This window comes from Bacillus rossius, chromosome 13 (genome assembly GCF_032445375.1).
Source record: "Bacillus rossius redtenbacheri isolate Brsri chromosome 13, Brsri_v3, whole genome shotgun sequence".
Lineage (NCBI taxonomy): Eukaryota > Metazoa > Arthropoda > Insecta > Phasmatodea > Bacillidae > Bacillus > Bacillus rossius.
The window spans coordinates 32,927,889-32,946,785 of NC_086340.1; the positions used below are offsets into that span (position 1 = coordinate 32,927,889).

An 18,897-nucleotide genomic window follows, 5' to 3' on the forward strand; every position below is an offset into this window, starting at 1 on the left:
TAGGAAACGAATGGGAGTGTTTCAAGTTTAATGTGCCTCGAAAAAGTCAAATCGATGGTTGTTCAAATCGAGTGGAAGAGAGATATATGCGGCGCAAGCGTACAATGAGCGTAACGGGACACAGCGTAACGGGACAATGTGCGTAACGGGACACATTTTTTCGAGCGTGCAGCCGGCGTTCATCGATTTATTAGATGTTGTCACGTCAAAAAACTTTATTATAACGAATACCAAAGTTTAATTCAAATAAAAAAAAAAAAATGAAATTTTGTAAACTTTATAAATTCAATTTAGAAGCTCCAGTTTTTGGGTTTATGCTAATAAATTTGTTTTAACGCTATGTGTGACTAACCTCATAATGATAAGCATTGGAGGCACCACGGTTAATGATCTGTAGATTAAGGGAGCTGCGGGTATAATGTTAATGGTTGGTTGAACTACTACTAGCGCCGTTAGTTCGCAGGCAGCCGCGAGCTTCACTAAGCGGACGGAGAATAAAGGTAAGTTGCCACACGTATCTATTTCACCGGGGTCACAGAAAAAATCGCTGGCGCAGTCATGTTTATTTGAAATGTTGGATGGCTTGAGTGTACATAAAATGTTTTCCTCATAGGACAGGTTCTAAAATGTGTTTGATATTGGATGCAATCAGCCAAACAAAATCGTACCTAGTGAAAACGGAAAAAAAGTCTGTTCCCACACAAAGAATCTTTAAATGGCGAAGAACACATGGGCGATCAAAGAAGTTATTAAGGCGAAATCACTAAATACTATTAATATGAATGTCGGTTGCGAAGTAGTTTTTATGTGAACGTAACTCGAAAAAAATCAAACATTTATTTAATTATGTAACAGGTATTATTGTGGATTAGATTCACTATCTTTAAGAATTTAAAAATATTTAAAGAAAAAAATCTTAAAAAATTATATCCAGCACTATTGTGCAATATTTAATTTCACAATAAGTTTAAAAGTGAAAAGTTTGAGGTAGTTCAAACCAAAAATAAACATAGATAGTGTGACATAATTTAAAACATATTTGAGGTAAGGCATCCCAATTTATTTGATGGAGAAAATTGGAAGCCATTATCCATGCAATACCACCACAACTCGATTTCCAAATATATTGGAGACAAATATTTGACAGTGCGACAGGGACTGAAACCACGTCGAAAACTGGCATAGCCACAGCAAGTTTACAGAAAACTATCTTAGAGTTTCAAGCAAGAATCCGCTCAGTTACGGCGTTATTTCGTAGACTACCCGTCGTGCTCAAACCACTTTGACCTTGAACCAGCTGACCTAGGCGACTGTACCACTCCAGGACTCGCGTGTGACAAGGAATGACCTACCGCTTCCCGGACGTGTTTCTGGCGTGTGTCATCGTCTGACCGCAACAAGGTACTCCAGCGCCAGCGGTTTCTCCCTTAGAATTGGAGGCCATTTGAAGAAGCCATTGCCTTACTTGGCAAAGGCATTCAGGACGCGTCTGCTTCCGTAAAAAGATCGATGATTCGTGTGCCGATAGTAAACAATTACCCGATATAAACTCTTAACGAATCACGAAACACAGACGACGGTACCGTGTTTTAGCACACAGCTGGTCTCAAAATATTTTCGCATAAAAACATGGCCCTACATGTAAATAATATACATACTTAGTATTAATATACAAATCGTTAATTTTCAAGCTGTTATTCGAAAAAATGATTAATTATTTGGTGTCCAAACATAAGAAGCGAGTAATCGAGAAATGTATTCATTAGTGTTTCGTTTTTACTTAACAATTGCAATTCGCCAAAAAAAAAACACAGATTTTTTACTTCGAATAGTTCTCTAATCATGTGTCTACAAGAGTTCTAATCTAGGGGTGGTGGTTTGAAGTTATCACTTTTGCTATGAGTGATTTTCGAGTTGATAAGTTTTAAGGCACTAGGAGGGATGAAAAAATATGTTTAAAACTGTGATATACTTACGAATATCGTGTTCAGATCAATAGAATGTCTGTATCCTTTCACTACACTCCCTTATGTGCTGAGATATTTTTGCTCAATTTTGTTTTCGTTTGCACTGAAATACATTTTTTGAACATAGTTAACATTAGAAAATCATACTCATATTTCTAGTTAATTTTGGTTTATTTGGATATATTTTTTTTCTTTCAAGTTAAAATAATTTGGTTTGAAACGCATTAATTTTTTTTTATAATAAAAGTATAGTAGCTAACTTCGTCATAAAGAAAGTTGCTACAATATTTTAATTAAAAGGAAAGTTTTTATTTACTTGAATATAGCCTACATGTAAAAATAAAACGAAAAAATTGTTCGCACCAATACAATCTTCGCGATGGCTCATATTTAAATCAATTTCTTGTGGCAAAACAAAAGAACAGGTTTTACAATGGTGAACACATATATTGTTAAAATAAGGTTTAAGCTCACGACGTGTTTTCTAACTGACCGCAAAGTAACTGGCGAAAAGACATCTGGTCATACCTGTTTGCCCCCCCTTCCCCTCTCGGTCACTCGTCGAGATGTGGAGAAGTCTTTATAAACTCTCCATTTCAGTGGCTTTCCAAATGCTCGGGCATCCGCTCGCTTGGTTGAAGCACATCAGTTTTCTCTTGCTATAGGTGCTCGGGAAGAGTGTCCAGTACCAAACACTTTCTCGAGTGGCAACCCAGCAGTGCAACCAATCTCGACACACGGCATACACGACCTTCGACTGTCAGTGCAGCTGCAGCTATCGTGGGCCTAAATTTGTACCAGCTACCACCCTCCAGTTCTTTTTGTTCGAATAATTCTTTAAAAAAACCTTCCAGAATTATTTTGGTGAATACCAAAAATAACATACACCGTTTAGAACACTTATCTTTGTAATGTTGATCATGGGTATTAGCTTTTCGTGCGTGTAACAAATGTAGACACTTCAAATCCTCAATTAAAAATTTTGGAAAAAAAAAAAATAATTATACTAAAAAATAACCCGTTTTAAAAATATATCAAATGAAATATAGTACTTTCTATAGTAAATAATAAAATATCTATTAATATATATATATAAAAAATGTGTGGCCTTGGCCTCTGGGTCCAAGCTAAATAACTATTGGAAATTTTATTAACTCTTAATCACGTCTACAATCACAAAAAAATCAATACTTTCAAAGATAAACAAACTCCTCCAGTTTAAAAAAAGTACTAACCAGCCCACGAAGCACAAAGGATATTTCGTGGCGAAGGTGAATTCTCTATTTTTCTCAAAGAACTTAATTTAAAATGTAAATGCAATTTTTAAGATTACTATTCACTGCTAAAATTATTTTGTTTGGTTTTTAAGACGTTTTACGAAATGTTTTTGCAGTGGTATTAAAAGAACATGGTAATGACTACAACAGTCTTGAAGATATAGGACTCGCCATCCTGCTCAGGTCATTCCGTCTCGTCATGTGGTCCCGTGGTTACCCGGAGTGTCTCGAGGCAAACACGCAGGTCACAGGTCATCCCATCTCGTCAATTGGTCCGTGGTTACCCGTTACCCGGAGTGTCTCGAGGCAAACACGCAGGTCACAGGTCATCCCATCTCGTCAATTGGTCCGTGGTTACCCGTTACCCGATGTGTCTCGAGGCAAACACGCATGTCACAGGTCATCCCATCTCGTCAATTGGCCCGTGGTTACCCGGAGTGTCTCGAAGCAAACACGCAGGTCACAGGTCATCCCGTCACGTCATGTGGTCCGTGGTTACCCGGAGTATCTCGAGGCAAACACGAAGGTCACAGGTCATCCCATCTCGTCAATTGGTCCGTGGTTACCCGTTACCCGGAGTGTCTCGAGGCAAACACGCAGGTCACAGGTCATCCCATCTCGTCAATTGGTCCCGTGGTTAACCGGAGTGTCTCGAGGCAAACACGCAGGTCACAGGTCATCCCATCTCGTCATGTGGTCCCGTGGTTACCCGGAGTGTCTCGAGGCAAACACGTAGGTCACAGGTCATCCCATCTCGTCAATTGGTCCGTGGTTACCCGTTACCCGGAGTGTCTCGAGGCAAACACGCAGGTCACAGGTCATCCCATCTCGTCAATTGGTCCCGTGGTTACCCGGAGTGTCTCGAGGCAAACACGCAGGTCACAGGTCATCCCATCTCGTCATGTGGTCCCGTGGTTACTCGGAGTGTCTCGAGGCAAACACGCAGGTCACAGGTCATCCCATCTCGTCAATTGGTCCGTGGTTACCCAGATTGTCTCGAAGCAAACATGCAGGTCACAGGTCATCCCGTCACGTCATGTGGTCCGTGGTTACCCGGAGTATCTCGAGGCAAACACGAAGGTGACAGGTCATCCCATCTCGTCAATTGGTCCGTGGTTACCCGTTACCCGGAGTGTCTCGAGGCAAACACGCAGGTCACAGGTCATCCCATCTCGTCAATTGGTCCCGTGGTTACCCGGAGTGTCTCGAGGCAAACACGAAGGTCACAGGTCATCCCATCTCGTCATGTGGTCCGTGGTTACCCGGAGTGTCTCGAGGCAAACACGCAGGTCACAGGTCATCCCGTCACGTCATGTGGTCCGTGGTTACCCGGAGTATCTCGAGGCAAACACGAAGGTCACAGGTCATCCCATCTCGTCAATTGGTCCGTAGTTACCCGTTACCCGGAGTGTCTCGAGGCAAACACGCAGGTCACAGGTCATCCCATCTCGTCAATTGGTCCCGTGGTTACCCGGAGTGTCTCGAGGCAAACACGCAGGTCACAGGTCATCCCATCTCGTCATGTGGTCCCGTGGTTACCCGGTGTATCTCGAGGCAAACACGCAGGTCACAGGTCATCCCATCTCGTCATGTGGTCCGTGGTTACCCGGAGTGTCTCGAGGCAAACACGCAGGTCACAGGTCATCCCATCTCGTCAATTGGTCCCGTGGTTACCCGGAGTGTCTCGAGGCAAACACTCAGGTCACAGGTCATCCCATCTCGTCATGTGGTCCCGTGGTTACTCGGAGTGTCTCGAGGCAAACACGCAGGTCACAGGTCATCCCATCTCGTCAATTGGTCCGTGGTTACCCAGATTGTCTCGAAGCAAACATGCAGGTCACAGGTCATCCCGTCACGTCATGTGGTCCGTGGTTACCCGGAGTATCTCGAGGCAAACACGAAGGTGACAGGTCATCCCATCTCGTCAATTGGTCCGTGGTTACCCGTTACCCGGAGTGTCTCGAGGCAAACACGCAGGTCACAGGTCATCCCATCTCATCAATTGGTCCCATGGTTACCCGTGTCTCGAGGCAAACACGAAGGTCACAGGTCATCCCATCTCGTCATGTGGTCCGTGGTTACCCGGAGTATCTCGAGGCAAACACGAAGGTCACAGGTCATCCCATCTCGTCAATTGGTCCGTAGTTACCCGTTACCCGGAGTGTCTCGAGGCAAACACGCAGGTCACAGGTCATCCCATCTCGTCAATTGGTCCCGTGGTTACCCGGAGTGTCTCGAGGCAAACACGCAGGTCACAGGTCATCCCATCTCGTCATGTGGTCCCGTGGTTACCCGGTGTATCTCGAGGCAAACACGCAGGACACAGGTCATCCCATCTCGTCATGTGGTCCGTGGTTACCCGGAGTGTCTCGAGGCAAACACGCAGGTCACAGGTCATCCCATCTCGTCATGTGGTCCGTGGTTACCCGGAGTGTCTCGAGGCAAACACGCAGGTCACAGGACATCCCATCTCGTCAATTGGTCCGTGCTTACCCGTTACCCGGAGTGTCTCGAGGCAAACACGCAAGTCACAGGTCATCCCATCTCGTCAATTGGTCCGTGGTTACCCGGAGTGTCTCGAAGCAAACACGCAGGTCACAGGTCATCCCGTCACGTCATGTGGTCCGTGGTTACCCGGAGTATCTCGAGGCAAACACGAAGGTCACAGGTCATCCCATCTCGTCAATTGGTCCGTGGTTACCCCTACCCGGAGTGTAACGAGGCAAACACGCAGGTCTCAGGTCATCCCATCTCGTCAATTGGTCCCGTGGTTACCCGAAGTGTCTCGAGGCAAACACGCAGGTCACAGGTCATCCCGTCACGTCATGTGGTCCGTGGTTACCCGGAGTGTCTCGAGGCAAACACGAAGGTCACAGGTCATCCCATCTCGTCAATTGGTCCGTGGTTACCCGTTACCCGGAGTGGCTCGAGGCAAACACGCTAGTCACAGGTCATCCCATCTCGTCAATTGGTCCGTGGTTACCCGGAGTGTCTCGAAGCAAACACGCAGGTCACAGGTCATCCCGTCACGTCAATTGGTCCGTGGTTACCCGGAGTGTCTCGAAGCAAACACGCAGGTCACAGGTCATCCCGTCACGTCATGTGGTCCGTGGTTACCCGGAGTGTCTCGAGGCAAACACGAAGGTCACAGGTCATCCCAATTCGTCAATTGGTCCGTGGTTACCCGTTACCGGGAGTGTCTCGAGGCAAACACGCAAGTCACAGGTCATCCCATCTCGTCAATTGGTCCGTGGTTACCCGGAGTGTCTCGAAGCAAACACGCAGGTCACAGGTCATCCCGTCACGTCATGTGGTCCGTGGTTACCCGGAGTGTCTCGAGGCAAACACGAAGGTCACAGGTCATCACATCTCGTCAATTGGTCCGTGGTTACCCGTTACCCGGAGTGTCTCGAGGCAAACACGCATGTCACAGGTCATCCCATCTCGTCAATTGGTCCGTGGTTACCCGGAGTGTCTCGAAGCAAACACGCAGGTCACAGGTCATCCCGTCACGTCATGTGGTCCGTGGTTACCCGGAGTGTCTCGAGACAAACACGCAGGTCACAGGTCATCCCATCTCGTCAATTGGTCCGTGGTTACCCGTTACCCGGAGTGTCTCGAAGCAAACACGCAGGTCACAGGTCATCCCGTCACGTCATGTGGTCCGTGGTTACCCGGAGTATCTCGAGGCAAACACGAAGGTCACAGGTCATCCCATCTCGTCAATTGGTCCGTGGTTACCCCTACCCGGAGTGTAACGAGGCAAACACGCAGGTCTCAGGTCATCCCATCTCGTCAATTGGTCCCGTGGTTACCCGAAGTGTCTCGAGGCAAACACGCAGGTCACAGGTCATCCCGTCACGTCATGTGGTCCGTGGTTACCCGGAGTATCTCGAGGCAAACACGAAGGTCACAGGTCATCCCATCTCGTCAATTGGTCCGTGGTTACCCGTTACCCGGAGTGGCTCGAGGCAAACACGCAAGTCACAGGTCATCCCATCTCGTCAATTGGTCCGTGGTTACCTGGAGTGTCTCGAAGCAAACACGCAGGTCACAGGTCATCCCGTCACGTCAATTGGTCCGTGGTTACCCGGAGTGTCTCGAAGCAAACACGCAGGTCACAGGTCATCCCGTCACGTCATGTGGTCCGTGGTTACCCGGAGTGTCTCGAGGCAAACACGAAGGTCACAGGTCATCCCATCTCGTCAATTGTTCCGTGGTTACCCGTTACCGGGAGTGTCTCGAGGCAAACACGCAAGTCACAGGTCATCCCATCTCGTCAATTGGTCCGTGGTTACCCGGAGTGTCTCGAAGCAAACACGCAGGTCACAGGTCATCCCGTCACGTCATGTGGTCCGTGGTTACCCGGAGTGTCTCGAGGCAAACACGAAGGTCACAGGTCATCCCATCTCGTCAATTGGTCCGTGGTTAACCGTTACCCGGAGTGTCTCGAGGCAAACACGCATGTCACAGGTCATCCCATCTCGTCAATTGGTCCGTGGTTACCCGGAGTGTCTCGAAGCAAACACGCAGGTATCAGGTCATCCCGTCACGTCATGTGGTCCGTGGTTACCCGGAGTGTTTCGAGACAAACACGCAGGTCACAGGTCATCCCATCTCGTCAATTGATCCGTGGTTACCCGTTACCCGGAGTGTCTCGAAGCAAACACGCAGGTCACAGGTCATCCCGTCACGTCATGTGGTCCGTGGTTACCCGGAGTGTCTCGAGGCAAACACGTAGGTCACAGGTCATCCTATCTCGTCATGTGGTCCATGGTTACCCGGAGTGTCTCGAAGCAAACACGCAGGTCACAGGTCATCCCACCTCGTCAATTGGTCCGTGGTTACCCGGAGTGTCTCGAGGCAAACACGAAGGTCATAGGTCATCCCATCTCGTCATGTGGTCCGTGGTTACCCGGAGTGTCTCGAGGCAAACACGCAGGTCACAGGTCATCCCGTCACGTCATGTGGTCCGTGGTTACCCGGAGTGTCTCGAGGCAATCACGAAGGTCACAGGTCATCCCATCTCGTCAATTGGTCCGTGGTTACCCGGAGTGTCTCGAAACAAACACGCAGGTCACAGGTCATCCCGTCACGTCATGTGGTCCGTGGTTACCCGGAGTGTCTCGAGGCAAACACGAAGGTCACAGGTCATCCCATCTCGTCAATTGGTCCGTGGTTACTTGTTACCCGGAGTGTCTCGAGGCAAACACGCATGTCACAGGTCATCCCATCTCGTCAATTGGTCCGTGGTTACCCGGAGTGTCTCGAAGCAAACACGCAGGTCACAGGTCATCCCGTCACGTCATGTGGTCCGTGGTTACCCGAAGTATCTCGAGGCAAACACGAAGGTCACAGGTCATCCCATCTCGTCAATTGGTCCGTGATTACCCGTTACCCGGAGTGTCTCGAGGCAAACACGCAGATCACAGGTCATCCCATCTCGTCAATTGGTCCCGTGGTTACCCGGAGTGTCTCGAGGCAAACACGCAGGTCACAGGTCATCCCGTCACGTCATGTGGTCCGTGGTTACTCGTAGTGTCTCGAGGCAAACACGGAGGTCACAGGTCATCCCATCTCGTCATGTCATCCGTGGATACCCGGAGTGTCTCGAAGCAAACACGCAGGTCACAGGTCATCCCGTCACGTCATGTGGTCAGTGGTTACCCGGAGTGTCTCGAGGCAAACACGCAGGTCACAGGTCATCCCATCTCATGTGGTCCGTGGTTACCCGGAATGTCTCGAGGCAAACACGCAGGTCACAGGTCATCCCATCTCGTCATCTAGTCCGTGGTTACCCGGAGTGTCTCGAGGCAAACACGCAGGTCACAGGTCATCCCATCTCGTCAATTGGTCCGTGGTTACCCGGAGTGTCTCGAAGCAAACACGCAGGTCACAGGTCATCCCGTCACGTCATGTGGTCCGTGGTTACCCGGAGTATCTCGAGGCAAACACGCAGGTTACAGGTCATCCTATCTCGTCATGTGGTCCGTGGTTACCCGAAATGTCTCGAGGCAAACACGCAGGTCACAGGTCATCCCATCTCGTCATGTAGTCCGTGGTTACCCGGAGTGTTTCGAGGTAAACACGCAGGTCACAGGTCATCCCATCTCGTCATGTGGTCCGTGGTTACCCGGAGTGTCTCGAGGCAAACACGCAGGTCACAGGTCATCCCATCTCGTCATGTAGTCCGTGGTTACCCGGAGTGTCTCGAGGCAAACATGCAGGTCACATGTCATCCCATCTCGTCATGTAGTCCGTGGTTACTCGGAGTGTCTCGAGGCAAACACGCAGGTCACAGGTCATCCCATCTCGTCATGTAGTCCGTGGTTACCCGGAGTGTCTCGAGGCAAACACGCAGGTCACAGGTCATCCCATCTCGTCAATTGGTCCGTGGTTACCCGTTACCCGGAGTGTCTCGAGGCAAACACGCAGGTCACAGGTCATCCCATCTCGTCAATTGGTCCGTGGTTACCCGGAGTGTCTCGAAGCAAACACGCAGGTCACAGGTCATCCCGTCACGTCATGTGGTCCGTGGTTACCCGGAGTGTCTCGAGGCAAACACGCAGGTCACAGGTCATCCTATCTCGTCATGTGGTCCGTGGTTACCCGGAATGTCTCGAGTCAATGACGCAGGTCACAGGTCATCCCATCTCGTCATGTAGTCCGTGGTTACCCGTAGTGTCTCGAGGCAAAGACGCAGGTCACAGGTCACCCCATTTCGTCATGTAGTCCGTGGTTACCCGGAGTGTCTCGAGGCAAACACGCAGGTCACAGGTCATCCCATCTCGTCATGTAGTCCGTGGTTACCCGGAGTGTCTCGAGGCAAACACGCAGGTCACAGGTCATCCCATCTCGTCAATTGGTCCGTGGTTACCCGGAGTGTCTCGAGGCAAACACGCAGGTCACAGGTCATCCCATCTCGTCAATTGGTCCGTGGTTACCCGGAGTGTCTCGAAGCAAACACGCAGGTCACAGGTCATCCCGTCACGTCAAGTGGTCCGTGGTTACCCGGAGTGTCTCGAGGCAAACACGCAGGTTGCAGGTCATCTCGTCTTATCATGTGGTCCCGTGGTTACCCGGAGTGTCTCGAGGCAAACACGCAGGTTACAGGTCATCTCGTCTTATCATGTGGTCCCGTGTTTACCCGGAGTCACTCGAGGCAAACACGCAGGTCACAGGTCATCCCATCTCGTCATGTGGTCCGTGGTTACCCGGAGTGTCTCGAGGCAAACACGCAGGTCACAGGTCAACCCATCTCGTCATGTAGTCCGTGGTTACCTGGAGTGTCTCGAGGCAAACACGCAGGTCACAGGTCAACCCATCTCGTCATGTAGTCCGTGGTTACCTGGAGTGTCTCGAGGCAAACACGCAGGTCACAGTTCATCCCATATCGTCAATTGGTCCGTGGTTACCCGGAGTGTCTCGAGGCAAACACGCAGGTCACAGGTCATCCCATCTCGTCAATTGGTCCGTGGTTACCCGGAGTGTCTCGAAGCAAACACGCAGGTCACAGGTCATCCCGTCACGTCATGTGGTCCGTGGTTACCCGGAGTGTCTCGTGGCAAACACGAAGGTCACAGGTCATCCCATCTCGTCATGTGGTCCGTGGTTACCCGGAGTGTCTCGAGGCAAACACGAAGGTCACAGGTCATCCCGTCTAGCCATGTGGTCCCGTGGTTACCCGGAGTGTATCGAGGCAAACACGCAGGTCACAGGTCATTCCGTCTCGTCATGTGGTCTGTGGTTACACGGAGAGTCTCGACGCAAACACGCAGGTCACAGGTCATTCAGTCTCGTCATGTAGTCCGTTGTTACACGGAGTGTCTCGACGCAAACACGCAGGTCACAGGTCATTCCATCTCTCCATGTGGTCCGTGGTTACCCGGAGTGTCTCTAGGCAAACACGCAGGTCATGGACGCGCGGCTGTCTCCGGGGCCCGTTCTACAATTACACGGAAACCGATGCGGAGGTCATGGTTTCTTCCAGTCAGCGATCCGGGAACACTGAGATAGTTGTTTGGAATCCATCAAATAATTTTAGTAAATATGAAAAAAATATAAGTACGAAATAAATTCACAATCCGGATTCCCTGACTTTTCTCTTACCAAAATATACTAATAAAATTTTTATATACGAAACCAATCTAATTTCTTCCACGTTTTCTTTAACTCTGCAATACGAGAAATGATCAAAAAATACAGCGAATGTATTTTTATAACACAACTGCTCAGGTTACATCTATTTGAAGTAAGCCTGATCCGTTGTGATAGTCAAGTGTTAAGTTTGAACAGGTTGTGACTTGTCAGTCGGCTTCAAAAGCCGGATGAGTGAGGTAATTTTTACCGTGTCTGTCGCGCATTGTGGATAGAGACCCGGAGATTTCGCACATTCGTCTGGCCTCCGGGTATATAATTCAAAGTAATAAGTGTGTTCAACCCAGGTTTGCTTTCCAAGTGGTTGATTTCTCAGCAATAACACTTTTATCCTTGTTAATTGGCACTACCTGATTCGCCTACTCCTCTTCTAGCTGGGCATATTTGGCTCATGGTCGTAGAGGGGCGTGACCAAATAAGTGCGGTCCAATCATGAACACAGTGCGAGACGTGATGGTGTGCATTCTAACTCACGAATTAATGAATGTGTTAAATTTCCGTATCTCTAATCGTGAATTTTAATTAACGTGTTTGTTTGAGAAACTGAGACCAGAGAAATGGGTCAGGGAGTGGTCGGACCCTCCCTTCAAAGGATTAAAATAAAAGAAAAAAATTAGTGAAGACAGATTAAGAAAATTACAGCAACTTAGCTACAAAGAGCTTTATTTAGAAGGATTATTGTTATCCTTGGTGGGCTACAATCAATGAATTAACCCCCACATATAGCCCAAACATACCACATACACAAAAGCGGCAGATATTGTTTGCAAGAAGTCTATATTTAATGCCAGTTTGCACACGTGTTAGTTCTAAGCATGTATTTAATACAAACTTGACATGTGTTTCATGTATTAAATAACATTTATATATATGTGGTGTGTATTTATAGCTTGTTTTAAGGAAATCATCAAACAATTGACTTATAAAAAAAGTATCAAAAACAATTAAATAAAAACGATAAATTTTAAATGTTCATTTTACTTTTCTCAAGCAAAATCGTTACCCAAATTTCTACGTGTACAAGTTGTACTTCTAAAAGACTACCACTGTTCCCCGAGATTTTAGTTGCAATTATATTTTAAAAATCAATTAAAACGAAAACTGACTCATAAAAATGACATTATGGTTATACTGGCTACGGCACTGTAGATAACTGGAAAATGCGCATTTTATCAGGGAATAATGCTTGAACACCTTTAAAACAATGGCCATGGGATCACTGGTTATTTGACACGCCTTGAAGGAAAAGGGGCCATTGATAAAAAAAAATCTAGGAAAACATGTAACCAAATAACGAGAGACCAGAAAAGACTGTTATATGTAGCACCAACCAAACACTTGACAACGACTTGATTACACACACATACTTGGATTATAGCCTGGCGCTAGGTCTCTACTAATTAATTAATTAAGTAGCCCGCCTAGTCAGGTGTGTGGTGTTAGTGAGGCGGAATGATTAAGTGCGACACTCACTGGTTCTTCTAGCACGGTGTCGCCTCTAAGCTCAAGGACTGGCGCACAGTCTCCCGGTCTCCCCGTCGTCCATAGGACAACTGCGAAATTTGAGCGGTGACCGTACCTAACATTACATGCCATGGAAATTAAGGTGAAGGTGTAATAGGAGTCCCATAGGTGCTGTACCGGTTGCTTTGTTGTTTTAAAAGCTTAATCCGAAATTAAACGTACTTTTTCGGATCTCAGCAAATTCTTAAATGCGTTTGGTAGATAGACCCCGCTCCGGATGTGTCGATTGTTTTCAAGTGGCGTGGATTGTTGTGAAGCTCTGCGCGCCCGGGCAGGCTCACACCAGCTGCGAGCAGGGCTTACCTGTGTGTCTCCTGAGTCCTGGCCCCAGCGACGTGCACTAGCCGAGCCCCGCCTGCTGAGTTGGAGGCGACGCGGCGACTGCTGAACTGTTATCAGCTGCGCGCGCCGCTCGTGAAAGGGGGTTCCCCCTCCCCAGGGACACAGCCAACTACCTCCTCCCTTTCCAACCAAACACACACACACTATAGGCCCCTGCTCCCGTCTTTGTCTAGCTCTCTCTATCTCTATCCCCTCTCTTCCCGTTCTCCTTCAATGGGGATATTCAACTGTACTCAACACTACAAAGTCAAATTATACATAATTATTTTTCTCGTAATATATTTCATGTTTTTGCACATGATTATAAATAAATGATTTAATAAAAACATATTGAATTGAAGAAATTTGTTTCACTACTAAACAAACCTTAATTTTTGTCGTATCCATTAAATTAAAAGCACATTTTTTATGTACTGAATGCATGAAATCGTACGGTATACAGTTTTGGATCTAACCCTCTTTTTGTAGCATTTGTCTTGAAACTCTATTTTTAGTGTCTTGTTTATAAATAAAAAAACGTATTCCCCTCATCCTTAACAAATCTTTTTTCAGTAATTTTGGGAAAACTTAATTTATATTGATCTATGAATGATATACTAAAATTTAAAGAGTTTTAAAACGAAGGCTACATATAAACGGTTAATCCAAAACTGTAAATGATACGATTTAATGCATTCAGTACATGCTGGGACTGACATAGAAATTTGTCTTTGAGTAAAAAAAAACATTAAGGACTTGCTTAGTAGATAAATATTTCATTAACAATTAAACGTGGTTGCATTATGATTTTATTGACAATTATGTGCAAAAACACGAAACGCAAGAAGCAAAATAAATTAGGTTACTTCCTTCTTATAACAGAATATCATAAATACAGGTAGTGGGCGGCAATCCGCGGTTGGGACCGTGCGGGTTCTTGGTTCGAAACCCTAAGCCCAGATCACGAGTTTCGCAAAGGTTGTTATTATGGCGGTACAGTTAGTTTCAGTCTACCCTGCGGCGGTGTTGCCTGATTAAGGCTTAGCCCTACCGGACTGCAGAAGAATCCACGCTATTTGAAAACAGTTCAAAACATCCGAGCGGGGTCTGTTTACGAAAAGCACTCAAGTAAACGCTGAGGGCGGATGAGTTTCCACATTCCTTTTCTTTGCTTTTTTTAAAACTGTATTTTCAGAAGAGTGAAAATGGCGAAAACGAGCGTTTTCAGAACAATGTTAGGCATGAAACGCATGGCACAGAGTCTCGAAATTATTTAAGCACGACACTTATCTACATTTCTCCGCCATACAATGTCATCGCTCCGCGAGAAGACTGCGCGCCTGCGCGGTTAGAGGCGACACCGCGCTAGAAGCACCAGCGAGCGTCGCTCTTATCATCCCGCCTCACTAACACCTTTGAATATATATACTGTATGTACCGTATATATATTCAAAGCTAACACAAACACGCCCCTGACTAGGCAGACCCCTTTAGAGAATAAAACAACATGTACGACACAGGATTTTTTGCTCTAAAAGTTAAGTTTTGGAAATTTGGCGAGCCATTTTTTTTTTCAACTGGCCCTGAAACTTCACGCATCTCTATAAGCCCACCCCACACGATGCCCATTTTCTGCTGAAACTTCTGTTATACCCATGGGTATAAAAAAATGTACATAGAAGTTTGTATAGCAGAAGAAAAGAAAGAATTCTTAACTCCATACACACAATACGTAGAATGCTAACAGAAAACCAGCCAACGCATTTGCCGACCAAAGCAAGCATATCTGGGAAGGATTAACATGTTGTCAATTTAACAAAATACTGAAAAATATATGAAAAATGCAGCTGTTTATGTTAAAAATTATGAAACCTGGTGAATTATTTTATATTTTATCTTCTATATTTCATTTGAAAAAAAAAATATAATAATGTTGGTTTAGTATTTTAAAATAAATACAGAGCAATATTGAGATTAACGAGATTGTATTTTTTATTCGTAGATTAGTTTCAAAATCTAGGAACATACAATTTAAATGATACAAGGCCAATTGGGTTTGCTTTGATGTAATTTATGATAAATTTATTGATATTACATTGATCAGTCAGTTCATCTAGCTTTTCACAGAATTGTGCTAATTTCATCATAATAGTAAACAAATGCTATCGATTCACATATTTTATGCATGTTACTTAATTAACAATTTACTTATTTTAATACTTACTTTAAGAAATTGTAACAATTTTTGTAACCCAGTGAGACATACCCGCACAGTTAGCATAATCAACTTAAATCTAAGGTGAAGGAAAACTATCACGCATTTTCATTTAAGCTAAAAGGTGTGGGTTTCTGTGACGTGTTAGTTTTTCATTAATAATTTATAGGCAGTCGTTTCCTAATAAGCGTTGGAGTTTTTATTAAAATATTTTGTTTAGATTACTTGTGAACCTATAATTAAATTTTATTTTAGGTAAAAATAAATCTTCCTAGTTTGTGATACTAAACCAATTGTCTGAGCTATGTATTTAATGATATTATAACAATAATATACACACTATGTATAAATCGATGTTTTCTTAAAGAACAATATGAGTAATCGAGTAATTTGATAATTAAAAAAGTAAAACAATAGTTTTTGCAGTGACGAGGTTTTACACCACATCAAAAATTAACCCTCTAACTCAACATTTAGCACTATAGTCTATACCACTACGCTACCGAGATTTACACTTTGGGTTGAAGACTAAGTAAGTTATTAACAGTGAAATGAATTTTCATTACGTATTTTAATACTTTCAATAAATTATTTCTACGATTACTTTAGTTTACCAAATATATTACAGGGTAGCTTTATCACCGTAAAGTTTCATTTCGCAGACCATTACGTCTGTTACGTCTCCTAATGTATACAAGTGGGACTATATAAGGGTTTATATTGCTACACGAGGGTGCACCTTCTTGACTTCCGCTCGTTGGTATAGCAGAAAATATAACATGTTATACATATTACGGATCTGGCTAAGACATCGAGTATATAAAGTTTTATACCCAAGGCCAGACCCGTTGGAAGGGTGCTGAAATGTTACCCGCACGAGCAGACGCGCTAACAGAAAATGGGTATGAAAGCTGCTAAGGAAATGGGTATCGTGTGGGCCTGGCTTTATAACCCTTATCAACCTTGTGCCATTTTGAGCTTCGGAACCAACCCCACGTGACGTCACAGTAGATAGAGGAATGTTAGTGTGCTCGTGTTTTATCACGGCCGTCATTACATTGCTGTCCCAGATGCGTATAATCTTAATCTTCGTCAGGGATGGTTTTTACCGTGACCCGGTCGTGACTCGTTCGTCCGAAATACTGCTCCGATAACAAGACAAATGGTCTCGTCTTGTGTTCCGTTCTTTCCACGTTAAACGTCGCTCGGTAAACCAAAAACCTAAATAAAAAATGAGGGTTGTCTGTAAAGTCGGTTTACGGACGGACGATAATTTTACGTGATAACGTCATAAGAAAACATTGATGAAAAATTGCATACTTATTTAATTTTCAAATATTATCTATTTACAGTTTTTGCAAATTTAATTTAAATAATTTGTTTAAATATAATCACGAATAATTAGTTAAAAAGCCCGCCTTAACCTGTTTGAATTATAGAAGATTTTCTCGCACGGTGGTTGGCCGGTTCTTGCACGCTCGGCTCAGGCGGAACGTGACAATGAGTCATGCTTTTTCGTGCGTGCAGCCGGCGTTCATCGATTTATAAGACGTTATCACGTCAAAAAAAATTACGAAACGTGTAACGAGTAATGTTAATATGTTATAAAACACAGTATTTATTTCTATTAAAATAGAAAGCAAGCTTTCGCGGTTAAGGTGTTATGTCCCGTTCCATCCCATCATTTTATATTGAAATTCCACGCGGTTAAACTTGCCGCCTTTGAGTGGCTGAACGTCCACAAAAAAAAAATACATCGCATACATTAGGAGAATTAAATTGAACATGTAACTGAAACTTTTTAGTTTTAAATTTTAAATTTCACTGGCTACTACGTGATATGGTTTAATTTCTTTCAGAAAAAAAAATTAATTTTTCTTAGCCATTCAACATTTTAAATTTTTTTATAGTTTTAAAAGGCTATATAGAATGAAATAACTTTTTCTGAAAGAATTGAAATCATATCATTCAGTAACCACCAGAATTGTCTTTAAACCCATAAGTTTCAGTTATTAATTACATTTGATTCACCTTAATCACATTGTAAAAACATGTTATAAATTCAACTTTTCCAGCTAATTATGCGGAAAGAAAGCACTATATATATATATATAATACTAGCTGGCCGACCCGGCTTCGCACGGTTGTATTAATGGGGAAAAAAATGAGACCAAATCTTTTATTTACAGATATAATAAATGAAATAAAATGAAAATTAAATTTGACAAAAACTTAATACAATGCTTTGTAATGTACAGAAGAAAAAACGAATACCACCGATGGTTTCCCGACTCTCGAGCACGCAACGTTGTCATGGAGACAAAGTACCCACTGTTTTCCGGGCTTAAACACCAATCAACATTGATAATCAGTTTATTATTAATTATAAAATAATTAAGACCATTAATCTAAATAAAAACTATCCTATCTCTCAAGTTGGAAAAAATTACACATAAATGCCAATTTTCATCGAAATCGGTTGACTTGGTGAAGAGTTCACTGGAAACAAACATCAGGACACTGGATTTATATATATAGGGGAAGGCGTGGCAAGATGTGGATATGGGGTAAGACGGGGTAGTGGCACTTCCAAACCTGCGAGCTGTTGCAATCTAGCGGTGACAGTTGGAACTAAATCAAAGTAATCGTAGAGAGCAATACCAGCGTTGGAGCCATTTTCTCTTCAGTTGTTCATGGCACACATACAAGTTTGCATTATTCGCCGACGTTGATGTAATTTTCAGCATTTTACTATCATCCAACGGTAAGTTGCTTTAATATATCTAAATAAAATGTATCATACCATCAATAGTGCTCCTTTTATGGATTTAAATGCAGTATTTACTATAATTTTATCGTTCGTTGGTACTAATCTAAGTCGGTATAACCTATAAGGCGTGGTTTGGGGCAAGACGGGGACGAATGCCCGGGGTAAGATGGGGAGGTACCCCGTCTTACCCCAGTATTGACCTACATAAATAAAAAATTAATCCTGAAGATAAATTTTGTTTGTGAACATTGCGCGTGACACTAAATGGATCACTCTTGTTAATGAAACTTTATTAATATGAAAATGAGGGTTTTTATTACAAACTGTTGTTCTTTTATAATGTTTAGGTATATTTGAAATTTTAATTGTTCATTGGTTTCTAAATTTATAATTTTAAAATCCATGCAAGCATTTTTTTTATGTTTTTAGTCTTCCGACAATTTATGTAATTACATATCGTAACTGATTATTGTGTTTTAAATTTAATTATTACATGTAAATCATCCAAAATTCAAAAGTAGATTAATAAGAAATGTATCTCTTTAAATGTTCATAGTTCTGTTTATAAACTCGGAATTTTCCAGTGAATTGAATGTATTTATTTTTATTTTCCAGAAATGGTTCGCTGTTATAAACGGACCAGTAACAGAGGAGCTTGGTCAGATG

At 44.2% G+C, this 18,897-nt stretch overlaps 1 protein-coding gene across 2 annotated transcripts in view; it reads right to left on the reverse strand.

Annotated features, from left to right (window-relative positions):
* Positions 1–18,897, reverse strand: part of LOC134538432 (ATP-binding cassette sub-family G member 1-like) — a 314,270-nt gene that overhangs the window by 201,759 nt on the left and 93,614 nt on the right. The window contains exon 1 of one of the 2 annotated variants that reach the window (XM_063379756.1): positions 13,229–13,338. The exons of the other annotated variant lie outside the window; for it this stretch is intronic. The gene's annotated coding sequence lies outside the window, so the exon portion shown is untranslated. Of the gene's footprint in view, positions 1–13,228; positions 13,339–18,897 lie in introns of those variants that run through there. 2 annotated transcript variants of the gene reach the window in all.